The sequence below is a fragment of the Peromyscus eremicus genome, chromosome 8b (genome assembly GCF_949786415.1).
Source record: "Peromyscus eremicus chromosome 8b, PerEre_H2_v1, whole genome shotgun sequence".
Classification (NCBI taxonomy): domain Eukaryota; kingdom Metazoa; phylum Chordata; class Mammalia; order Rodentia; family Cricetidae; genus Peromyscus; species Peromyscus eremicus.
The window spans coordinates 61,422,187-61,441,409 of NC_081424.1; the positions used below are offsets into that span (position 1 = coordinate 61,422,187).

Below are 19,223 nucleotides of genomic sequence, written 5' to 3' on the forward strand. Positions count from 1 at the left end.
ATTACAATGCCATTATTCACAGATAAAGCCGTGTCAGAACACAGCTGCCCTCTTTCAAGATTTCTCTGCCTGCCTTAACCGAAAGGCTGCAGGTTCATACCTGATGAGAGAGTGCTTTCCTGCCCAGGTAGCCACCTTCCAAGGACAGACTGTCAAGGACCCTGGGGCTGGACTGAAGTGAGCTCCACCCACTGTCAGAGGGACGGCTGCTGATTGGACCCTGCAGCGGAAACAGGAATTGGGATTGGATGTGTACGTGGAGCTTGCGTTTGTGTCCTTCCTCAAGCAAGGGTTTGGCTCCTCCTTTCCTCTCTGGGGGAGCCCACCCCCTCCCACCCCCCAAAGGGGTGTGGAGCACGGAGTGTAACAGGCACCTTGGGAAGGGAGGCTACATCCACCTACCACCTGCAGGATAAGGCTGGAAGGCAAGAAGCCATCGCACTCCCATACCACAGGCAGAGATCAGGAGGTACGTCTTCAGTTTAAGGTTGGTTATAAGCCACATTCAGGACAGAGTCAGCCTCGAAGCTGGGTCCCTGTTTCTCCATCCCCAACTTTCCACCTGGGTGGCACTCATTCACCCACTGTCACCTGGAGACAGGACTTCCTTTGGCAGGAGTGTGGCCTTAGAACCTGCTACAATGAGTTACTATTCTGAGCAGATCACACTTAAACCTGGAGAAGAGCTGGGTTAGCCAGTGTGTGAGGGAGGAACTGCCCTCCGGTTCTATAACCAGCATGCACCAGGGCAATGGACTGATTAGGCAGGAACTGCTGCCAGGAAGGGAGGAAAGAGGGTCTCTCCTGTATGTCTGGTTCCAAATACAGTTGCCCCAAGTCTGGGTGGGGCTTCATCCTCTGACTGGAGACACGGACATTCAAGCCACAGCTCATGAGGGGGATGAGGTTAGGGACAAAGAGCCTGGGCAAGCCCGTAATGCTTCTCTGTCAGGCAGAGTCAGCAGTGACAAGCAGATCCCATCAAGGTTACAGCTGCTAAGGCAGGTCCCCAGTCAGATCCCAACGCTGTGTCCCATGGGCCCTCCGTCTGGCCCCAGCCCATGCCTGCCCCTTTCCTTGGGGGATCTTCTCACAGTGGTGTAGCGCTTTGGGATGAACATCTGGAGGCAACAGCATTTCTCAGGCCCCTGTCCCAGGTCTACAAGAAGAAAGCGGGCTGTACCCCAGCATTTGTTGTTCTCTCTGCTTCCTGACCCACTGCGGATGCCACGCGACCAGCCATTTCCTTACCCTTCCCCACTGTGAAGGGCTTGGACCTTCGAGCTGTGAGCCAAAAGTACCCAATACAGCACTCCATACAGTAGTAGAGAAACGGAAACATGTCTTCCCTCATAAACAACACATTTAAATTGATCGGTTATTGCATTACTATTAAGTCTCTTTGAACACGGTCCCTCTAATGACATTCTTATGGTTTCCTCACTTAGCCATGTTGTGTACCAGTTTCTTTGCTTTGGGTGGCAGCGTTAGAGAATCCCATGGCTCATGAATACAAAACCAGAAACTACGATACTGCATTTGATTTAGGGACTGATGGCACATTGCAGTGTGGAGCTGCTGTGCCCTAGTTCACTCTTGGACCTGCAGGCTGCAAAGTCTCATTGGATATCCCGTGAAACCCTCTGCAAACCACACATCCTGGGCCAGACGCTATTAACACAGCCATTGGCCACCATGCCTCTCCTTCAGTGGATGGTGAGGGAAGAGACTCTCCATCAGCGAGGTGGGAAGTTCTCAAGCTGGGTGCAGCTTCAGGTATCCTGAGGTTCCCAAACAGAGCCCCCACAGTTAAGTTAGTGTGAGCGTCCCTCCTGTTCCTCACATTAGTGTGCGATCAACACTCTTTAGCTGCATTTGGTGAAGACGAGCCTGGAGTCATAGTGTCTCTCTATGTGCCTTTATCTACCCCTAAGAACACTTTTGTAATGTTTTTGGCATTTACATGGAGGGACTCAGCCCCTTTAAAAAGAAACAGTATTAAAACTCAGTGCTTATTAAGTATCTTTTTAGTACAGTAGAGATTGAAGTAATTATCTCTGTCCCTTCCAAAGTCCCTTGTTGAAACACATGGGGGGCTCATCAGTCCCTTCTCCCAACTCCTAATATTTATACCTTTACAGACACCCAAGGGAAACACGTGTACAATAATCCACTTGTAATGAAAGTAACTGGTGATAAGTGCACACTGAGAAGATGGCCTGAGGACTCCCTAGGTATCCAGCAGGAATTCCCTGCCTTGTGGGGCCCCAAAGCTGCTCCAGTGTTCACCCTTTTCATCTGTGTCTACCACCTCCACTGCAGAGAGGCCAGGAGCCAGCCACCCAGGACATTCCTAGCTCCTGACAAAGGGCCAGGAATTCCCGCCTGCCCTGCAGCATGCTTTCCCGCAAGCATTTGGTCACATCCGCCCTCCTTAGTTTCTGCCCAGGGTTCTGTTCAGTTTTGCAATTTCTCTCATGTCCCCATCCTCCAAGCCTGTCTCCTAATTTTCCAGAAAAAAAAAGAGAGAGAGACATTATGAAAAGTCTTGTTTATCTTAGCTAAATATCTCAATTAAAACATTCCATTCTGATAGCACGACACAGAAGTTGGCACCTTCCTGGCTGTGTGAAGCAGCTGGCCTGTCGAGGCAGCACCAACACAAGGAAATGCTTCAGGTTACTGGTTCCAGACCCAGAGGAGGGGGAAAGTGGGGACACATTGTCCCTCTGTGACTGCGGGCAGGGCTTTCATGGGAGTATGGAAGAAACACCCACAGAGTTCTGACGGCCATATTGCTCCTGGGTCTGGCTCTTGGGGTGTCCCATGGAAGACTCTCAGAATAAGGCCCAGTGTCCATCAAGACTGCCACAACTGTCCTGGAACCAGGTGTCTAGACCAAGGACTTAAAGAGCAAATGGCTTCTGCAGAACTGACTAGAACTCCTAGAGGAGTCAATACCAAACACCCTCTCTGTGACACGGAGAGATGAAGCACAGACCAGACAATACTACCAAGGGTTGCTTGCACCCAGCATAGGAAAGTGAGACCCAAGCTTCAAAGTGTAGGCAGAGCTCTGCCTGGGGAGTGACACAGAGGGAGGGGGCACCAGAACCCCTTTACATGGGTCTTCTTGATGATCCTGAAGATTATCATGGTAGGAGATAGGAAGGAAGGTGCCCTGGGGTATCACATAAGAGGTAAGACAAGAATATGGCCTTGTTGTGCTCAGGTAAGAACACATCCCCAGTGTTGAGTAGAATCCCCCAAAGGTCTTAGAAACATGGAAGGAGTGGGTTTCCCAGAAGCCAGAGGAAAGGAGCCTTTCCCTGGAGGTATGCCCAGGAGCCCCCAGGATCAAAAAGAAGGTGGGCAGGAGGGAAGCAGTCCTAGGTCTAACCAGAGAACAGGATCACCAGAGCTGGTGGCCACTCCTAGAAACTCCTAGGAAGGAAAGATGTTCTCAAGACAAGTGTTATGTGGAATATAGATAAAATTGAAGAAGATGGATGAGCACCTCCAACATCGAGAGGCCTTTGGGCGTGCATAGTCCTTAGATCCCACCTTTCAAAGATAACAGCAGATCCATTTCTACCTCTACAGGTGGAAATCTTAGGACTCCTGAAAGCCTGTGTAGTAGTAGTCACATTTTAAATGCATTAAGGAAGTTGACAACTTATTCCCTAGTGGATTTTCTCAAAGACCTAAGACATACTTTATAAAACATGGCCACCTGGGTCACCTTGAGAGCTTGTCATACCCCACCTTCCCCTCCCCTTTCCCCCACCAGAAGGTTCGTGGCAGGTCTGGAGGAGGCCTAAGGCATCAGGTAACAGCTCCCTCATGTGAACACAGAGTTGAAGGGGGAAGCAAACACTAGCTTGTGTTCTGTATCTTCAGCTTGGCACTGACCATGTTAACTCTTAGAAAGGAGAGCCTTCTTCCAATCCTCACATGCAAAATATTTTGAATTATGTCAGACATGACGCTAATCTTTTTACAGTTTAACTAACCTTAGTCTCACAGAGGAGTTAAAGAATAACCGACTCTTCCTTCCATATTAAAGAAGCTTCCTGGAGCTGTACAGCACAGCCCTGGTGGGACAGAAGCCCTGAACCTCATCTTACATGAGGCTCAGTCAAGCCCTTGTGTGAGATCCAAGCAAGATTAAGGAGAGTCAAAGAGGCTTTGCCAGGGAGTCACAAACGGGCCACCTGCCTCCTGGGTGAGAGGGGACTCTGTGGGACCAGTGGCAGCAACAACAACCTCAGGTGGGCCAGGGATGCTGGCAAATGCTGGTCCTAGGGAACCCGTGGCTAGACAGGAGGCCTGGGCTGCAGCCGTGGAACCTGTGGAAGAGTAGGAAGTTGCCCCTGTGCAGCCTGCGTGTCCATGGAGTCCTGTGTTCCATAGGGCCCTGTATTTGACCAACCTTGGAGTTCCAGGAGTCCTGAGTTCCAATGAGCCTGCTGCATGGAGCCTGCCACATGGAGCATCCTTTCCATCCCTCCTCTCCCATTTCTTTCTGACATCTATACATCCCTGGCATAGCCACCTGATGCTGAGGTTGTATTGGGGGACTCTGTTTTGTGGTGTCTCTGCCTGGGGACACCCTTGCCTTTCCTTCTTAGTGCAGCTTGAAAGACAGCAACATGCAAGCAGGTCTCATGGCACCGACTGCTGAAAACTACGTGATGTCGTAAAGAGGTACGGGGCAGAGGTGGGTCTCAATATGCTAACTTTGTTCTTTGTGGGGCAGCTGGACTCTACTCTCTGAGCCACTCCCTAGGACAGCAGGAGAAGAAACAGGCCTGAATCAGCACCCTTTGCTGGCAGCCCAGCACCAGGGTTATGAAGGGTGTCACCATGTGGTGATACAGGCCAGTAGCCTTCTCCAGAGGCTTTTCTGAAATGAAGAAGATGCCACTGAGAATGTTCTCACATACCAGCAAGTCCCCTAGGAGAAAGGAAGAGGCAGTCTTGAGTCTGGATCATGTGACATCCAAACACAGTGCTTCCAATAGGGTTGTCTGGTTGTAGATGGAGCGCAGAACCCTGATTATGAGCCATGAGAAATGGTTCACTGTTCTTTTTCTTGTTCCTATGAGGGTGATGTTATATAGCTTTAATCCCATCCTGGCAACTTGAGGTCCTAACACATCAGAGTGATACACAGCTACAGATGGCATGCCCACCCAGCTCTAGTCACCTGGAAGGGACAGCCCTCTCTGGGGCTGTGGAAAGGACAAGTCTGACATACATTGGCTTCTGGTAAGATGAGAAAATGAGAAACCTCGGGGCTCAGTGCTGGTTTAACTTCCCGTCAAAGGGAACACTCATCGTACACACTCTGTAAATAGTACACCAGCCACAACCCTTATTAGTCTGGAGGAGCATCCCTGAGGGAAATTCCACCTGAGTGTCCTTCAACAGGCTACCCACAAGCATGTGGGAGGCTGGAGGTAGAGACCCAGAAACCACAGACTCACAGGTCTTAGTTGTCCTGATGCCTAAGCCCTGGTTGTCCCTAGGTTCTCAGCAGGATCTTACAAGCTGATCTTCTGTGTTTCCACCAGTGTGACTCACCAGAGCTGTCATTGAGGCTGGAACACCAAGAAGAAGCTGTGCACCGTGAGAGACCGCACAGTGCCCTGTCCTGCCTAGATGAAGTTCAGGCTGGAGGCTACTGTGAGTGATACAGGCATCAAAATGGCCAAACCATAGCTAGGCTTGGTGGTGCCCACATGTGATCCAAGTACTTGTGAGGCTAAGGCAGGAAAATAGAGAGTTCTAGGTCAGCCTGAGCTACAACGTGAAACCAAGAAGGAGGAGAGGGAGGACGCAGTGGAGCAATTTCCTCAATGCCTTTAGTTTCCTTGTGAAATAGGATGTTTTATTGGGTCCTTGTGAAGACTCAGAGATAATGCTCATAAGGAGCATTATCTAGTACCTACTGCTCTTGGAGTACTTAGTAAATGGTAGTCACCATGGTGATTCCAAATGATTGACTTCTTCATAAATTCAAAATGAAGTCACATTTCAGAAGGCTGTGTGCTTTTCTTCACAGGCAGAGAGCTCTTAGCCAGCATGATGCTCTTCCTCTGGACCCTGACTTCTGGGCTCTGAAGCTTGTCAAGCTGGATGGCTGAACCATGCCCACACTCTTTCAGGAGCTCAGATCTCAGAGGCCCAGTGAGTGTCTCCAGAAGCTCAGCTTCTCAACACTCTCATGGAGGTTTGCAACTTTTGAATCCTTCTTCCTAGACAGATACCAGTTGACCTGGAGGGGACACCCCACCAGGTACAGGGCTATATGGTCACCAAGCTATGTAGCACTCAGCCAGAAAACACTGCTGGATCATGAAGGTGATGTGCCCACTCGCTGATGTTCAGGAATTGGTGATTCGTGTTGAACTTTCTTGGAATCCAAGAGAGGAACTCTGCTGGGGAGTTCCCAGGGCTTCCCAAAAGTTGTCCTGCCCCTAATCCCTACTTGAGGAAAATCGTTGAGGAGGGAAGTTCCAGACCCTGAGAAGGGTGGCTGGCCTAGATTGGCTGAGCGTCTGACCCGAGACAGCAAGTCTTCCGGGCATCTGGAACATCTTAGATTCAGGGAGTTGGCCAGACTTTGTGTTTGTACACAGACAGTATCTCATCTAAGCTCCTGATGCAGCCACGTCAGCCTCAACTAGACCAGTGCCCTCACAGGCAACAGAATTTTGGGGTTTATTCTATTGGCTAATTCCTCCTTGCCTAATTAAGTCAAGGTGCCTCTCCACACATGAAATATTCCACAAACGTGCCAGCTTACCCAAGCCAGCTGGGAGTGGTTGGGAACTTAAGTGTCCCATCCCTAGCCTGCAGGCTCCCATCCCAGACAGAACTGACAGGCTGAGAACCTGGAACTGTCTCTAGCATTTGGTGCATGGCAGACACTGAGCCTAGGAGCTACCAATGAGTTCTCAGGCACTGAAAGGAGATGAGGTGTCAAGAGGGACATGATGACCCTATTAAAGGGTGATCCTGTGGGTTCTCCCAATTTGTCTCCCTGTCCATATGCTGAGAAGCCATATCCCTTTCCATATCTCTATACCATGCAGCTGTCGCTTAACAAATCAGATTTGCCACATCAGTTGTGCTTGGACCCATTCTCAGGCCCTACCTCTTCCCTCTGAAACCCAGTCACTAGTTAATCAGAGACTGATGCCCATGGCATCCAAGGTATCCACTGGGGGTTGGAGTAAGTGTGTAGTGTATGTTTCTCTGCCAAGTGCTGAGTTTGCACGTTGCTTCTCTTGATATTGGTCAGCCTGCAAAAGAGTCAAGGACTATTCTTTGGGCCCAGAGAAAGTTCAGCCCAGGGCTCCCTTCTGCAGAATGCAACTTGGCAGCCATATGAGCCATACTGGAGCTTGTAGACACTGCACCCCATGTAGTGACCAAACCAGGCCTTGCTCCCTTTATCCTCAGTATGCCATATAGGGGTGGTGGGAAGGAAAGATCTGAGCACTCCCCTGGGCTCTCAACAGTGGGGTGTGCTCAGAAATGGCCAAGATCTGGTGCCAGAGCTTTCCACACAGCAGGTAAGAGTCCCAGGATCACAGTAGGAACTCTGCGTATCCTATGAAAGTCCCAGTCAGTTTTCAACCACAGTACCTTCGAACTATCAGTGGGCACAATGGCCTCCTGGAAGGCAAGAAGCACTTACGGGGAAGACTGACCAGCAAGCCTGGGACAAGAAATGCAAGTCTATAGAAAGAGTGGTAGGCTACTTCAATGGGGCAGTGGCCCCTGGCCCCTCTGCTATCTTTGAATCTCTAGTCTTGACCCATTGGGATACTGGTATGACAGGAGTCCAGGTGGAGGGCAGGTTAGCAGGAATGCAGTCACCGTGAGTCCAACTCTATCTTCTCCCTTCCCAGTCTCACAGTGTATGCACTGACTCATCCTCTCAAGGGTGACATACTATGAGTAGACCAGAATGATAATGCTGGACTGCAACCTCCGCTGTATGTCATGGTTCACAGCACTCCAACTCCTTGAGTGAAGCATGGTGCTCTTCTTAGGGTTTGCTGGGTAACAGGGTCCTGCCTCTCTCTTTCCTGTTTGTTTCTGGGCCTCCTTGAGAACAACAAGCAGCCAGGCTCCTCCATGTCCATTCCTGCAGAGGAGGTCTCCTGCTTCCAAGCCTTGGAAGATCCATTTCTTCCTGTGCATTTTTTTTTGCTCATGAAAAATAGATGCTCCCCTTCTGCATGAGCCAGGACCCCTGCACAGGGTACTCACATTCCTGGGCACACAAGAGAATCCTTGGAATGCTTCAGTTTTAACAGGAGGAAGATGAGTATTGGAGGTCAAGATTATAGCATTGTTCTGTTGCTGTGTTTATTCAACAACCACTGTATAATCAAAACTATTAAATAAGATTTCAAAACATATTGAGAAGAAACTTTAAAGGGTTATTTTCCTTTCCTGTATTTGAACTAAGATGATGACGAATGTAGTTATGATTATGAAGATGAGGAATGAAAACAGATGTTCTCTAGGGCCTACAGAGTGAGCAGTGGAGCACTAGATCTGCCCCACCGGCCTCAGCCCTGCTGGGCAGTTGGGAGATGCAGAGGACCCATTCCCCACCCTGCACAGAATCCACACTGCTCTTCATCACCGTTTGCAGACAGAATCCAACCATCCTGAACTTCTCTCTTCCCATCGCAACTTCTAATCACTGTTCAGACTCCAGGTACAGAGTGTAAGGCCAGAGGTGCTGGAGGAAGCGGAGGGAGGGAAAGGACAGAAGAGCCTGTATTTGGAGTTTGAGATTATTTACCTGTGTCAGGAAAGTGTGAGTCTGTACATATGTAGTGGAGCTTTGGGAATACTCTTCTCATTCTGATTATTGAGGAGCTTCACATTTTCCACACAGGCAAATAACAAGTAATAGGTTAAATATACCTGTGAGTGTTTCAGAACCAACGAGAGGGAGAAAGAGAGAGAGAGAGAGAGAGAGAGAGAGAGAGAGAGAGAGAGAGAGAGAGAGAGAGAACACTTTCCAAAACATGGCATCAGCCCCTGTTGTATCCAGCTCTGAAGTCCAATGTTTAAAAGTCCTGAGTTTCCTCTTCTCAAGGCAAACCTTTAGTTGTAAGGCCCTGTAAAATAAAAAAAAAAGTCACATACATCAGTTAACTAATAACACAGAGTAAACATTCCCATTCCAACATGGAGGAATGGAGAACAACAAGAAAAGATTAGGCCAAAGCAAGACCAAAATCTACCAGAGCAAACACTGAGTCCTGAAGCTCCATACCCAGTGTCCAGGGCTCATGGTGGCATCATCTGAACATTGGCTGCAGCACACGGCCTGTCATGATTTGCCCGGTGTCTGCAGCTTTCCTCCACACATGTCCTACTCTTGGCGAGATCCTGGGACCGCTACTGAAATGTGGACTTTTCCTTCACAGCTTCGATGTCTCCTTAGTGCCTCCCTACAGGCACGCCAGCCCTGCTACACATTTCTTGGCCTCACCTGCTGTTCCTGGAACCTTGGTGCAGGCCCTCAGGGCCTCATAATTCTTACACTCTGCATGCCTGCAAAACCAGCACCGTGTATCTGGGCTCCTGTTTATAACAGCTACACATAGCCTCAGAGCACCTGAATCTGAGAAAATGTTTCCCTGTTTCAGTAAGTTCAAGTTTTGGGATGGTGTGACCACATTCAGAGTGATCATTCCCCTTAGTACATTATATGTAGCATACTTTCCCCTTAGTATACTTTAAAATCCAATCAAGGTTGACAATCAAAATCAATCATCACATGTGTCCACGAGTGCCTTCCTCCACCACAGGAGGCTCCCCCACGCCCCCATGAGTGCCTTCCTATTTCTTACCCTGGCCGCCCCATCCATGAACCCTGCCAAGCCAACCCCTGCCACATCCTTCTTCCCAGGACCAAAGTCCCAACATTGCCACTTAATAGATATGGAAAGTAAAACATGATTTAATCCTGTTCTCACAGCCATGGTACCTCCCAGGGTCCAGCCAGAAGCCCAGAGTCCTCAGGCTAGCTTTGACCCACTGAGAAAGTCCTTGGGGAATCTCCCTCTTATAGTACCTCTCCTTGACCAGTGGCCATGGCACGCCGGGGCCCACAGATAGCCACATCACATCTCACTGTGAGAAAGTAGATTCCAGGCTCCCCAGCCGATGGCAGTACCTATGAAGCCCTGTGTTTTGACAGGGACAAGGGGAGCTAGCTTAGGTTCTTCTGAGGGCTTGTCTCTCCACCCACTCACTGCAGGCAGAGCCAGCCAGCCAGCCTATAGTCTGACTGAGGCATCTGCAAGCTGGTGCAGCTGTAACCCAAGGAGCAGCGAGGCTGATTGGCCATTTCCCAGCACCCTGCTGTTTTGCCTGCCCAAAGAGGTTTTTATCTCCCGTATACTCTGCTCTCCTTTTCCTCCTTTCCTGTAATGGGACACTCACTCTTACTAGAAAGCAGGACAGCAGGGAGAACCACCTACCAGTTGGATCAGGCAGCCCATGCCTTGACAGCAAGCAGAACTTCCCCATCTCCACTACCTGCCACTGTCTGAACCCACCTGTCTCAGTCTCAATGCTGGAATAGTGGGCCTGGCTCGCTGAGGAGCCTGGGACTAGGGCCTCTGTGGGGGAAAGCGTCACTGCCATCTGCCCTGGGCACCAGTGTGCAGACATGTCATCCCCCGGAGCATCAGTGTGTAGAGACTCACCAGGCTGGGTGCTGCCAAAAAAAGTCTTCACCACTGTCCCTCAGCAGTGTGCAGACATGGCGTTCCTCCTTCCTGTGAGCCCCACCTGGATCCTGACTATGGAGAAATGGAAAAATCTGTCTCTCGAAAGGAATGAGGAAGTGAGTTGTCCATGGAGTCTGGGAGCGGGCGACTGAGAGCAGGTAGAACTGAAGCATTTTCTGAGGCATGTACCAATGTGAGCAGGCAGTAAAGCTGGTGGGAGCAGTGCCTTGGACGTCACAGATGCCTAGTGCAGAGGTGATGAGGAACCTTGGGTGGAAACTCAGGATGAAAGAATCCCCAGGATGCCTTAGATGGTCCTACTTCCTGGGAAAATAACATGGCATCCTGTGGAACAAGCCACCTTTTGAGGGTTCTGCCATTCTCCCATCCACAGTCAACAGGAAACATTGCTTTGCAAACTCTCCCAAGGACCCACAGAGTGAAGGACTACCTATCACGTCGTCGTCCTCAGCCAGAATCTCAACGGCCACGTCCAGAGTATCTGAGGATGCTGGTGATGAAAACTGGGGGCAGGCTCCCTGGCAGGTTTCAGGTGTCCTTGATTCTGGGAATCAGCAGAAGGCGGGGAATGTGGAATAGTCCCGAGCTCCCTACGGGGTTAGGTCCTTAAGTCAGAATACTTACCATACTCAGGGCCCTTCACTTGCTCTCATGCTGTGTTCCAGGCTCACCCTAGGTCTGTAGTAGGGGACCACCTTAGGTCAGGGGTGGGGAGGGGGCGGGAAATGGAGCACTCTGCTGGACGTGGAACTCAACGGTATTCACAAATCCCCCACCTCCTGCACCTCAGCCGAGTATCAACTGGCCACTAACAGCAGAACTCTTCAGTCACTCAGCAAAGCTGCTCTGGCAGAGAAGGGCAGCAGTTCCATGTAGGGATGGCTGGGTTGGCTCTAAGCAGTAACTATGTTTAAGACCATTATCACTTCTAATGGGAAAAACGTCCCACTCCAACAGCTGCTAATGTTGGCTCAGCCCTGCCCCCAGACTTTCATTCAGGTCATCTGTGTTTTCCCATGTCATGGACTATTAACTCTTGAAGCCCTGTGCCTCTCACAGGGTGAGTGCCCCTGGGGAACCATAGAGCTATATAGGTCAGAAGACAAGGACTTTTTCAGTGTCATTCAGACCAGAGCCTGGGCACACTTAATGGCCATGCCTCAGACCAAGGGGTGGAAAATGATACGCAGGGTGACCAGTGTTGACTGCTGCACTGTTTCTACCATACACACTGTTTGAATGGAACACTCATGGCAGGGGGCTGCAGTTTGCAGGTATGAATGGATAGGCTACGATCACAAACAATAAGTCATAGGTCCCTACGTGGGTATTAGATGCTTCAGCTATGGCACAGTCCCCAGGATTCTGATCCTTCCAGTCACCCACTTGGGGCCAGAGGCACATATTAGAACAGATCACATCGCCCATGACCCAATGAGCACCATTGTCGGCCAGGCTGTGCTTCTGCAAGGCAGTGTCTGCCTTTCCCCTTGTACAGTGTCAGAGGGAAAGTACAGCTCAGTGTCCCCAGACCTGTACCTGTGATGTCTCAGAAGCTCACCACATCTAACAGGTGACAACACTAACTGATGGAGAGTTATGTTGGAGTAACCATGCTTCTCGTGGCACGTGTTGAAGCAACTATGCTGAGCCAGGTCCACACTGACTCTAGAAAGTCAAGACGGAGCTGTGACATACAAGACAGTCCTTGGTGCTGCCTGGGAAAGGCACACTGGAGAGCTCTAGCCAGAGTCAGTGTGAGGAGAAACTCCGGAAGTCCTGTTCTGGCAGAGTGCATCTCAAACTCTCCAAAGAAGACTGTGGTTAACCATGACCCGATGGTCACCATGCTGTGAGTGCCTTATGGTTAGGATTGGTGGAAATCATCCATATGATCATCCTTTATGTCAGTGCAAGGGAGATGATCAACCAACAAGAATGGAAGGACCTGCAGACCTCAGCACAGAAGAGTTATGTCATCACAACACACTAAAGACTGACTCAACTCTGGCAAATAAATCTTCAGTGGGGCTGCAGGGCTCTGACTGACTGCCTTTTCCTTAGGTTCTCCAGCCATCCCCATCTCTCTTTCCATTCCTATCCCTCTTAGTCCTTCTCTCTATCCCTGTCATTCTATCCATCCCTATCCTTTCTCTCCCTGTCTTTCTGTCATCCCCACCCCCTATCTATTCCAGGCACCCCCCTTTTATTCTCCTGCATCTATCCCTGCCTCCTCTTCTGACTCTACCCTGTTCTTAAAGGTTTCTTCTTGATCTTGCTCTTTGCTGCCCACACAAGCTCCTCTATCCTCTGGTCCAGGAGGTCCTTGTTTTCCCCGGGCTTAGGTCTGCTCCCTCATAGGGCACAATCAAGGCATCGTGGATGCACAATGTCACGAGTGAATGTGGACTCTAATGGCTCACCCTGCACAGAGGACTTATATGAGGACTTTTGCCTAAGGTGACAAGAATGTCATTGTGCACATGTTTTCATAGACCTTACCCATTTTCTCTTGGGTAAATACTTCAGAGTGGAACTTCTAGATCCTGTGGTTGCTGTATGTTTTATTTGTTTAAGGCTCAGAAAAACGTTTTCCAATTTGATTGTGTCACGTCTCATCTCATTAACAGGCAAGAGAATTCCAGATCCTCCACACACTCACAAACACTTGCTGTGGCTGGAGTCTATGTCTTAGCTGTTTATTTCCGGATTCAGTTCTATTGACTTATGTGTCTATCAGAAGGTCAGACCATAGATCTTGATTGTGGAACTTCTTGGCGGGTCTTTAAATTGGCTGTGTGAGTTCTCTAGCTTTGTTCCTTTTTGAAAGATATTTTGAGTGATCTAGGTCCTTTTTATTTCTGTATGAATTCTATCATCAGTTTTCATCTCTCGGTCTCTCTGTTTCTGTCTCTGTCTCTGTCTCTGTCTCTCTGTCTCTGTCTCTCTCTCTCTCTCTCTCTCTCACACACACACACACACACACACACACACACACACACACACACACAGAGGATCCTGGCAGAGGTAGATTGAACATCTGAGTCAGTTAGAGAAACTGAGTTTTTGGCTCCATGAACACAATTTTAGCTATCCCTCTATTTATTATATCTTAGAACTTCTCTCAGTAATGTTTTATAACTTTCAGTCTTTCATGTGTTTTATCAGATTGGTCCTTAAGAATTTTGTGTTTTAGTCTATTGAAAATCGTATTATGTTTTAAATTTATTTTTTGATCATTCATTGAAAGTATATAAAAATATCATTAACCTTTAGACACTGACTTTTTATACTGAAAATCTGGTAAGCACATTTACTGATTGAGTGTTCTCTGGAGATCCTGTCAGATCTTCTACATACACAGTCATGTGGAGAGCGAGGGTGCTCCCTATTCAGTGGCACCTTTTGCACGGGAGGGAGTGTCTGTGTGGTCCTGGGCATCCTCACCATGTTTTGGCTCTTAGAAGGAAAACACCCTGACTCACGTCATTCTCCATTACTTGTATGTAGGCTCTTCAGAGACGTTTTTCAAGACTTGATGAATATTTTATTTTAACCGGGAATAAAAGCTGGATATTATCAAATGCTATTTCCACACATATTAGAACAAATGTGGTTTTCTTTCTTAATTTTTGTCTACATTGACTCTTCATTATTAAACTGGTCACGTTTTAGCAATCTCGCATGGCTGCATGGGGCCCTAGGAAGTTGCTGAGCACTGTAACTCTGCTTAGGACATTTTGGTGTCGAGTCCCTCACCTGGTTCCAGCATCCAAGCTGCTCTGCTTTACAGACTATGTCTGGAAGTGTTTCTCTCTCAGCAGTTTCTAGGAGATTTTGTGTAAAAGTTGTGTTATTTCATTAGACATGTTTAGATGAATTCTCCAGTAAAGCCGTGTGTGCTGGGAGGTTTCTGGTGGGAATGTTTAAATGATGAGTTTTTCAAGCCAGTGAGATAGCACAGGAGGTATCTACTTGCTACCAAGCCTGAAGATCTGAATTCAACCCTTGGACCCACATACACACAGGCACACGCACATGCATACACAAAATAAGTACAGTATTGTAAATATTTTTTATTTATTATGTGAGTGAGTGTGTGTGTGTGTGTGTGTGTGTGTGTGTGTGTGTGTGTGTGTGTATCACATGTTTGCAGATGCCCCCAGGGGCAAGAAGTGTGTGTCTGATCACCTGGAGCCAGACAGTCAATTGTAGCTGACTGATACGGGTGCTAAAAGTCAAGCTGGCCCTCTGGGAGAACATCAAGTGCTCTGAACTGCTGAACCATCTTTCCAGGTGGGGAGATGCCTCAGTGGATAATAGCTTATGATGAAGTGTGAAGGCCTGAATTCAGATCCCAGCACCTGCATAAACGCCAGGCATGGTTGTATGCACCTAGACCTCAGTATTAGGGGATGTCGGGGAGACAGAAGGGGCACTGGAGCTTAGTGACCCACAAGCCTAGCTAAAAACTGACAAGCTTCAGGCTCAGTGAGAGACCCCCATCTCAAGAGAGTGAAAATACACCAAATGACATTCTCTCATGCACACATATATACACTTATGCTTACACCACACCCACACACGTACACACACACACAACTGAAAGAAAAATGAAGTTTTTTTCCCTTAATAGGTATAGGGATTTCATCTTAGGTTTTTGTTTGTTTGTTTGTTTGTTTAGTGAGTTTTAGTTCTAATAGCTTCTGAGGGATTTTCCATTTCAAGTAAATTGTTGAATTTATGAAAATGACAAATTAACTGGTATCTTTATCCAAAGTAAAAGTTTTTGTTTCAAAGTCCAGTATATACTTTCTCCCATATTAATGTCCCCTTGGTTTATCCAGACCTTGTGTCAAGGCTTCCCACACAGACCCTTCTCACAGTCTCTGTGGCCTCGCTGCCTGTTAGTCTGATAGGAGATAACTCAGGGTTAATCAATCTTTTCAAATAATCAATTTTAGAGTTTTACTGATATTCTTATTCTCTCTCTCTCTCTCTCTCTCTCTCTCTCTCTCTCTCTCTCTCTCTCACTAATTTCCAGACAGACTCTATTATTTCCTTTTCTCTGCTCACTGTGGTTTAACTGCTCTTCTAGTTTTTTTAATCACTTGATCTGTCCTCACCTCAGTTCACATAAATACTGGTGGCCAACCCAGAGACCCTTCTTTCCCACCGTCCTGGAACACAAGATAGGCCCCCAGCTTCACTTAGTCCTCCACTTGCCCAGGCTTCACTGTAGCCCTTCGGCTTAGCTTCCTCCTGGCCCTCCCATGCTCTATTCCTCCTGCCCATCCAGACAAGGCTTGTTCATTTCTGTATTTATATATTTGTGATATATTTATGCATTTATTGCTCTGCCTGGGATCAAACTCAGGGTTTATACCTGCTGGCAGGTGCTCCACTGCTCAGCTGTCGCCCCAGCTTTCAGAAGGAGCTCCCAGACAGAAGCCAGTGAACATTACTGTTGGAATCCCAGAGATACCACATCCAACTCCAGCCCATGGCTGCCTTGCCAGAAGAAGCCACAACCATGAGGAGCTCACATTGCACCAAGAGATGATAAAACCCCAGATGTATTCCACTCTCCCTCAGTTAAATGAACATTTCAAGCAAGAGGGAACAAGACATTCCTTGCCACACCCCATCCAACTTTCAGAATCTGTGGTGGGTGTGCAAAACAAAAAAGCAGCTCATCTATGCAAAGAACCATAGTACATCCCTACAGGTGTCATATGACAGCTCCTCAAAAGCCAAACGTGGAGTTACCATATGAACCAGAAATTCAATTCATAGGTGTGTATGAAGGACAAGTGAAGAGACACATCTGGGCCTGGCAGTTTATATCTCAGCACTTGTGAGACTGAAGCAGGAAGATCTCAGTGTGAGGCTAGTCTTGGATATAGATATGATACTTTGTCTCAGAAAAACAAAAAACAAAACAGAAATGGAAAAGCATAGCCACATGAAATGTACACAGCATCACTCTTTGTAATCAAAAGGCTCCAATTATTCTGTTATCCATCAACTAATGAGAAAAAAAATGTTATATAAAATACCATTTAGCAGGAAAAGGCAATGAAGGGCTAGTCTGTGCTATGACGTGGGTCTCCAACACACTGCTGAGTGGAAGAAAGCAGACCTAAATGCCCAGGGCTCTGGACCTCGTGTATATGAAATGCCCAGAATTAGAAATCCCATGGAAGCACAAGGCACAGTTCTCGTTTTGAAGAGTGTGGTTTGAGAAGGCTAGAGAGAGATAGGTAATGGAAGCAGGTTTTCTGTTGAGTGGTAATGTTGGTTAGATTATAGTAGTGCCTATATTTTGGCCTTGAAAGCCCTTTACATAAGCAGACCAAGCTATACTCTGATGAAGCTCTTCTAAAAGGCCTTGTCACTGATCTGTAAAGCATTTAAAAGGAAATCCAACCTTTTCCATGAGTTACAGCTCTACACAATGGTGTTCTCTGTCTCTCCTATCACCTCCTTTTCTTCATGGGTCCCTCCAGTCTCTAGAGCCAGAGTCTAGGGCTCATCCCCCACCCACCCACCTTAGGGGCTCCACATGGTTCTATGCTCTGCCCACAGTTTTCCAGACCTTGCCCAGGCCTACACCAGGGTCAAGTCTCACCCTGATTATCCCACACTCTTCCAGGACACTTTAGAAGAAGCTATGGCCGCATGCTGCCTTCCTTTACAGCACAGGTTGCAATGCTGTCCTTGGGTCTGCTCTGCCTCCTCAGGTGCAGCCTTCGTGAGGGTGTCTTGCTATCTTCCTCACAATGAGCGCAAGGCTGGGGAGGCATGTATAATCACACACAGAAGTGTGGATGGACTGGGCATCTAGTGGAAAGGGGCGCTATATGTTTACACTCCTTCCTGTCCTCCTGACTGCCGCCTTGCCCTGGTCTCTGATGTTGATTATACAGGAAGCCTTTTCAGCCTGCTTTCTTATACCATCCAGGACCTGCCCAGGAGTAGTACTGCCCAAGTGAGCTGGACCCTCTCACATCAGTCATTAATCAACACAATACCCCAGAGACTTACCTACGGGCCAAGCTTACGGGGCCATTTCCTCAGTTAAGATTCCCAGGATCTTCCCAGATATGTCCAGGTTTGTGTCAAATTGACAAAACCCAACCAGCATAGGTACTTAACTTTTCATCCTAAATGAAGAGATATTGGCCAAGGTGAGACCTGGATTGGGAACTTTTCTCGCCTGTGCCCAAGTCCAGAACTTCTCCTAGGTGACAAGTACCAGCTAGGAAGATGATTCAGGATGATTACCATATCACTCTTGATCTCTCTGCAAGTGCTGCCCAGACCATGGCCTCGGATCCCATTCTCACGGGGAGCCTGTACACACTCTATTGAGCCTGAGCCCTGTATCAGCTTTACATATTTGGGGCTACAGTGTGCTTGCTTCGCTGGGCCGCTATCTGGAAGCATGGATTTGAGGACCTGCACCCAGAAAGCAGCAACGGATGCTAGAGGGGGAGCCACTGAGATGCTAAATTCCATCACCAGTTCTGCCTCTTTGGCAGCCATGAGGTTGCCACAGTCTGAAAGGCTGGCCCTTTGAAAGCAGACAGGAGCCCTACTGTGAACACACAGGCCCCGCCCCTGTGGCCTGTGTCTGGCCTGGCAGGCAAGCGCTGGGTAGGGCTCAGGCTACAGCCTCTCCTCTAGCCTGTGAGGGCCCTGCTGGTTCTGACTGACTCACAGCTATCTTAATGAAGTCCCTGTGAGAGACAGTGGGGCAGCCTCGCTGCGCAGATGGCTCTTTGTCCCCATTGACACCTGCCATCTGCTTGTTTGTCTAAATGACGCTGCTGGGGCAGGGGGCTCCCAATCTGCTGCCCGGGCCCCGCCCACCTCTATGACCTCCTGACCCTGGGCCAGACAGGTCCGCAGAGTTGCTCTTGCAATGCAATGAGCCTGGCCTGCCCATGCTCCCAGCCTCTGCCTGGCTGATGCTCGGGTGGGAGGAGCAGGGGAAGAGGGGGGTCAGGGGGAGGAGCAGGGGGAGGTGAGAGAGCAGGGAAAGGGGAGGGGGAGGGAGGAGGATCAAGGAGAGTAGAGAAGGACAAAGACAAGGAGGGGCAGAAGACAAAGGGGGAGGGAGGAGAGGATGGGAGGATGAGAGGAAGAAAAAGCAGGCGTGAAGGAGGTAGAGGAAGAGCAGGGATTGAAGGGAGGTGCAGCAGCTGCCCCAGGCCCCTGGTTCCCCTGCTCCAGGCCAGGCTGCAAGCTCGAGTTTCAAAGCTGGGCCCTCACACCTGTTCACAAAGAGAATGTCACATAAAAGAGGCAAGACAGGATGGCCCGCCTCTGGACCAGACAACAGCAGCCACACAAGCTCATAGCTCTTCTTGCCTCCAGTCAGTTAAATACAAAGAGAAAAGTTCACTTTTCAAATTGTAGGAA

The 19,223-nt window shown here is 48.7% G+C and overlaps 1 long non-coding RNA gene across 1 annotated transcript; it reads right to left on the reverse strand.

The window, feature by feature from the left end:
• Positions 1–8,361: 8,361 nt before the first annotated feature.
• Positions 8,362–18,610, reverse strand: LOC131918693 (uncharacterized). Its single transcript, XR_009381058.1, has 5 exons — positions 18,520–18,610; positions 17,844–17,962; positions 11,227–11,386; positions 10,752–11,099; positions 8,362–9,152 (listed from the first exon to the last, which is right to left on the reverse strand). It is a non-coding gene; the product is annotated as an uncharacterized LOC131918693 (long non-coding RNA).
• Positions 18,611–19,223: the final 613 nt, after the last annotated feature.